This window comes from Hylobates moloch, unplaced genomic scaffold (genome assembly GCF_009828535.3).
Source record: "Hylobates moloch isolate HMO894 unplaced genomic scaffold, HMol_V3 SCAFFOLD_22, whole genome shotgun sequence".
Taxonomy (NCBI): Eukaryota; Metazoa; Chordata; class Mammalia; order Primates; family Hylobatidae; genus Hylobates; species Hylobates moloch.
Window position 1 is genome coordinate 45,927,481 of NW_026652297.1, and position 6,000 is coordinate 45,933,480.

Sequence of the window (6,000 nt, forward strand, 5' to 3'; positions counted from 1 at the left end):
CTCCTGGAGAACCCCTTTTCTCTTCAGCACCATCCCAAGGACAGGGCTCTAGGGACAAAGTCCTCGTGGTTTGCTCTAGTTAACTGTTGCTGTGTATCAAACCACTCCAAAACTTAAGTCGTTTAAGACAACAATATACTATGGTTCGCGTATATGTTGACTGAGTCAGCCAGGCGGTTCTCGTTTAGGGTGTCTCATGGGCTATATTCAGATAAATGGAGCCCGGGCATGGATCACCTAGAGTCTGTCCCGGTGCTCCCCCCATGTGCTTTATTTATTTTTATTTTTTTTTAAGATAACAGAATTGGAAGCCAAACATCAAACTGCTTCCTGGGGGTCTTCTCTGGACTTACAATTAAGAATAAAAGGTAACCAAAAGAAAGGAGAAAAAGGCAGGGAGGGAAAAGTGAAAACGCAACTTAAAAAAAAAATGAATGTTGAGAGTTTGAATAATTCCAAAAGCCTTTCTGTTTGAAAGCAAAGTAAATCTTCCAGAGCATCAAAGCCCTGTAGAGAGCAAACGGGGTTTATACTGAAGATCCTAAATCCCCAATCTGAAGACCGCCCCTCGCCCGCTCGTGCTAAGAGCAGAGGCACCAAGCCATTCACCCCTGCAGGAGTAAGTAGGTTTTCCTCCAGCCTGTCCCCGGCTCCTTCCTGAACCATCCAGGAATGTCTCTGCTCTGAGGGTGTCTCTCCCCTAAAGAATCCCTGTCCACCTCTTTAGGGAGCATCTGGGAAAAGGGTGGAGGACACAGCAGGGCGGCTACTGGCCCCTTCCTTGCTGTGTGGCACAGGGAAATCCGCCGCCACCCTGTGCCCAGGCCCGATCACGCATGAGGCTAAAGATGGTGTGTGTGAAGCTGCTTCCAGTTTCTTATAGGATTATACAGCTATAAAGAGGGCCAGGAAGAGAGAGGGGGATATTGTGATTTGTATTTTACACTCCTGATCTTAAAAAATTTGTATCCCAGCAGGTTTGGGAAAAAGAGCCCTGGACGGGGAGTTTCACAAGCTGGGGTCTGACCTATTTCACCACCCACTAACTGTGGGTCTTCCCTGGCCATCTCAGCTGGGAAACGAGATGGTTCTACTACTTAATCATCTTCAGGGTCTCTTCTGGCCCGATTTTCCCACCTCACCAGGCCACGCGGAGAAGCAGCTCTGCTCCCCTCCCTCTGAGGGGTAGGGGGACACCCTCACCCCTCAACCCTTTGAAGCCACTCATTTGTCCCCGGCTGCCTCCTGTCAGGCCACTGTGGGGAGCTGATAAGAAGAAGAGTTTGCAAACAGGCTACCATGGAGAAAATTCACAAGTTGTTTTCCTAAAAAGCGAGGAATTGGAGTGGGGGCGGGCATGGTGGGGGCAGGGCCCGTTCCCTCGGCTCTGGAGGTCTCTATATTCTTTAGCTCTTAATCATTAGATCGGAAAAGGAGGGAGGGGCAGGCAATGGAGGCAGAGGGGGAGGGAAAGGGGAAGAAAAAAACTCAACAACAACAAAAAGCCAGCCTCACACTCAGGTCCTCGGGGACCCAGAACTCCATTCAGAGTTTTCAGAAAATAGGGTCAGGCATGTCTTGTGACCTGAGACCCCAGAGCTCCTCTGTTCCCCATAATTATCTAATACTGCACTCTCTCTGCCAAATACAATGAAACAATTTGTCACTTCAATTATCTGTCAGTCAACACTGAGGCCTTTTCAGCAGGCCAGCACATGTGTTTGGAGAGCTTGTCAGTGAGGGCTGTCTAGCCAGACCCATAACCATGGAAAATGGAACCTTTGTTAATTCTGGTTCTTAGAAAAGTAAATCCATTCAATTTCTCTCCTCCTGCTCTCTCTTCTTTTCTAAACGCCTTCAGCTTGGAATTCGCACAAGGAACTGAATTGGTCCTGCTCTGAACCTTGGATGACTGGCCGAAGGATTTGCATGAGGAAGCAGAAATTAATTATTCTTTTCGGGGCTTTTTCCCCCTCGTTTTCTGTAATTCTGTGTTAGAAGCGAGATTACACCCTGCGTTACCAGCGGATGGGGGTGGTGAGGGATGGGGAATTGGGGGCCGGGCTGGGAGAGGCTTGCACCAGGCAAGCAGTTCCTGAGTTCAGCCCCGCCAGCGGCCCTGCTCTCCTTTTCCTTCCCTGCTCTCATATGGGAAGAAGGCAGCTCCATGCCCGCCGCCAAGGGGAAGGAGGGACATGTGGCACCCTCCGGAAGGGCGCTCCCCTTCAGGGTCCTGGGGATTCTCCACTTGGAGAAATAAAGGAAAAGGAAATGGGTCATCCCTTGGGCAGACCCTGACTTCCACTCCTAGACACAGACCTAAGGCTATTTCCTGCCAGGACGCAGAGGCTTCCTCCCTGTGGGGGGACAGTGACCTCCACGCTGTCAGGGAAAAGGGACCTCCTCCCTGTGAGGGCAAAGCGGGTCCATGGCTGAATCATTGAGGCCTGCCTGGGAAGTCTGTACATCAGTGATATTTCCCAGAATGGTCTAACTTTAAATACTCCAGCCCACCGTCAGACCATGTGCGAAGCTGCATGTCTCCATTTGGGGTTGAGAATTTGAAGCTGCTCTAAGACCGGGTGCCAGCACCGAAGCCAGAGGACCCCTCCTGGCTCGCAGGGGTCCTCACACAGAGAGAGGCTGGTGTGCTTTGAAGGTGGGAGCTGGGGGTAGGCACTGGTTTGGTATTTCATAGCTCAATTGTTTCCACAGTAAAATTGGGTTTTTTTTAGAGACAGGGTCTTGCTCTGTCCCCCAGGCTGGACTGCACTGGCACCATCGCAGCTCACTACAGCCTCAAACTCCTGGGCTGAATCCTCCCACCTCAGCCTCCCAAGTAGCTGGGACAACAGGTGTGCACCACCACACCCAGCTCAACTTTTTAAATTTTTAATTTGTTTATGTATTCTTTTATTTTGTAGAGACAGGGTCTCCACAAACGTTATGTTCGTAACATGTTGCCCAGACTGGTCTTGAACTCCTGGCCTCAAGCAATCCTCCCACAGTGCTGGCATTACAGGTGTTAGCCACTACACCCAGACGCCATGCTGATTTTCTTAATACATTGACCTATAACAAATAAAATTATAATGTTTTAAAATTTACATCCATGACTTCATATATGCGAAGTGCTTTATCCCACTTTAGACATTTACAGATCCTCTCTATGAGGGCCTGTTTCCTCCCCATCCAACACAAGCCCAAAGCTGGGATCCAGTACTTCTTGCTTCTGGGAGGGTTTCCTTTCCCTCCTTCCAGTCCCAGGACCCAGAACAACCAAAGAACACACATTGGTGTTTTCCAAGGCATTAGAATCATGTCCCCAGGACATCTGAGAAAACAGGTCCCTGAAAATGTTCAAATCAAAATCTGTCTCGTCCACAGATGCACTGGAGAGTGTCCATCCTACAGCCTGGCCTCTGAGTCACCAGAATCATTCTTGCCTCTGCCCTTTCTGTCTGCCTTCTACCCTGCCTCACTTCCTCTCTTCTTCTCCTTTCTTTCCCTCTTTTTCCATCTGCTTCCTTTCCTGCCTTTTCCCCGCCAGACTTTTCTCTATATTGTTTCTTCTCATCCTTCCTTAGGATTTTGGCCTCTTCCTGTCTTTTTCTTTTTTGAATACAAAGAATTTCACAGCCATCCCTATAGTGTTGGATTGTACAAAGAGAGAAACCACCCTCTTTTTTCCTTTTTTTTTTTTTTTTTTGAGACAGAGTTTCCCTCTTGTCACCCAGGCTGGAGTGCAATGGCACAGTCTTGGTTCACTGCAACCTCCACCTCCTGGGTTCAAGCGATTCTCCTGCCTCACCCTCCCAAGTAGCTGGGATTATAGGTGCGTGCCACCACATCTGGCTAATTTTTGTATTTTCAGTAGAGACGGGGTTTCACCATGTTGGCCAGGCTGGTCTCAAACTCCTAACCTCAGGTTATCCACCCGCTTCGGCCTCCCAAAGTGCTGGGATTACAGGGGTGAGCCACCATGCCCAGTCTCTTTTTTCCTATTTTATAGATAAGAGAATATAAGCCAGAGTGTGGACTCTTAAATTCAGTCATTGCTCAATAAAGAAAGAAATCTGCAACCACCAGGTAGACTCAGTCCCAGCCAGGCCCATAATGGGTGTTCCTGCCTCCATCTCAACCTCAGAACAGAGCGCACTTTTCCCCACTTGACTTAGGTGGCAGAATTCCTCTAACATGCCATCCTGGCAGCCAACGTGAACGTGGTCCAAGAGGGAACTGGGTCTTTTTCTCCTGAGCTGTGAGTGGAGCTTCTTTTCAGCTCTCAAGGAAGAGTCCATCTTGGGGGATGTGGCAATGGAGGAAGAAAATCACCTTTCTTTCTAAATGATCTCGAAGTTAACCTGGCCCTACCAAATGACCACTCACTTTGAGAAGCCACACACTTATTTGAAATGTTTTTGGAAATTAAAACATATAGAAGAGCAGCACAAAAAACATCAGACACATTACTTTCTAAGAACCCTATGTTTTCAAGAGGGGGTTCACATTTCGTGAGCTCCAGCATCATTCTCTGCCTTTTTTCAGATTTTATTCTGATTGACTTGGGGATTTTTCCAAAAATCAAGCCTACCCTTAGTGTAGGAAAATCAGTATAGAAAAAAAATATATATATATATATATATATATATATATATATATGTATATATATATAGCATGCCCTTAGTTTAGGAAACTTAGCAACCATTAGGGCAGCATGAAAAGCGACACTACAATACTGAAAACAATTCCAAAGGCAGAATGTGACCAGCGGAGCCAACGTCTAGGCAGGACCAGGATAACTGAAGCATCTTCTGGGAAGGTAGCTGTAGCATTGACACAGAGGCCAAACGTCACAGCTGAGAGAAGCAAAAGACCTGATCGAAATTAATACACGAATATCAGGGCTAAAGTTGGGGAGGGGGGTCAGTCTGTTTTCTCTCAACTCTGGGACAGGCACACTATGGCTCTCACCCCACCAACCTTTCCCCAATCTCCATGCTGACCTACTCCCCCTCCCCCCCAAATTCCCTTCATTTAGTTGACATCAGTGTTTAACCTTTCACCTCCGGCGACCTCTACTGTTTGCTGCTTGGGAAACAGAGTGACATGGTTGCCCCGTCTCCTGGTCACTCCCCAGAGAAAAGGGGCAGAAAGAGAACTGGACTGAATGAGCAACACAAGCCGGGAGCTGTGTCTAATCCCATCTCCAGCCCTGAACAATTTAGAAGCCTTTCCCAAGGAGCCCTTGAGACCACAGCTGATTCTTCCTGTCTTGCAAATGCTGTCTTTCCAGCAGGCATTTTGATTTTCTCATCCTACCCTTAGATAGTCGACTTTCCTCCACACAGCCGATCTCCCTCTAAGCCTAGGAAAGAAGAAAATATAGGCCGGGTGTGGTGGCTCACGCCTGTAATTCCAGCACTTTGGGAGGCCAAGGTGGGTGGATCACAAGGTCAAGAGTTTGAGATCAGCCTGGCCAACATAGTGAAACCCCCATCTCTACTAAACATACAAAAAATTAGCTGATTCTGGTGGTGGGTGCCTGTAATCCTAGCTACTCAGGAGGCTGAGGCAGGAGAATCACTTGAACCCGGGAGGCAGAGGTTACAGCGAGCCGAGATTGCGCCACTGCATACCAGCCTGGGTGACAGTGCGAGACTCTGTCGAAAGAAAGAAAGAAAGAAAGAAAGAAAGAAAGAAAGAAAGAAAGAAAGAAAGAAAGAAAGAAAGAAAGAAAGAAAGGGAAAGAGAGAGAGAAAAAAGAAAGAAAGAAAAAGAAAGAAAGAGAAAGAAGAAAGAAAGAGAAAGAAGAAAGAGACAGAAAGAAAGAAAGAAAGAGAAAGAGAAAGAAAGAAAGAGAGAGAGAAAGAAAGAAAAAGAAGAAAGAAAGAAAGAGAAAGAAAGAGAGAGAGAAAAAGAAAGAAAGAAAGAAAAAGAAAGAAAGAGAAAGAAGAAAGAAAGAGAAAGAAGAAAGAGACAGAAAGAAAGAAAGAAAGA